General features: G+C 50.5%; 1 protein-coding gene across 1 annotated transcript in view; it reads right to left on the reverse strand.

The window, feature by feature from the left end:
* The window catches only part of LOC119585643 (protein unzipped-like), a gene marked incomplete in the record, with an annotated part of 50,175 nt that overhangs the window by 37,733 nt on the left and 11,840 nt on the right, over positions 1-602 (reverse strand).

Consider the following 602-nt stretch of genomic DNA (forward strand, 5'->3'; position numbering starts at 1 on the left):
AAAGGTAAAGAGAAAAGCCTCCAAAGAAAAGCCGCAATACCGTCCAAGGAAATAACGCCCTCGCTTTACTGCCGCCGTTTCCCGCTGACATCAGCAGAGGCCGCCGAAGGTCGCGGAGCTAAAAATGCACCGGGCGCCCGTGGAGGCAGCCGCCCTCGCCCTCGCCCTCGCCGCCTCCGCAGGCACAGCACGGCGCCGCTCCTCATGGCCGAAATATTGACGCGAAATTAATTAGTTTCGGACATCGACAAAAGGGCCACGTAATTGGATTATTTCATTATGAGTGGCTATAATTGGCTCATTTGAATTTCTATCGCGGATGATTGGGTGATTAAGAATGATTATACGACTGTTGTACATATGTTATTTATATGCCACTCGTTTAATGCTGTGGAATGGTCGTACCGGCGGAGTTAATGAGGGCCTGATGACGACTCTTGCGCCTCCAAGGTCGTCATTTGTCTGCGATCAGCGAAGAGCCTCTTTGGGTCCCTTGCTGGGTGGTGGGTGGAAGGAGGCGGGGAAAACGATGAAAGTAAGAAAGCAGAAATGCTAGTGACAGTAATGGAAGACAGGGAAGATATACATACATACATGCATAC

Source organism: Penaeus monodon, chromosome 20 (assembly GCF_015228065.2).
Source record: "Penaeus monodon isolate SGIC_2016 chromosome 20, NSTDA_Pmon_1, whole genome shotgun sequence".
In the NCBI taxonomy this organism is placed as follows: Eukaryota; Metazoa; Arthropoda; class Malacostraca; order Decapoda; family Penaeidae; genus Penaeus; species Penaeus monodon.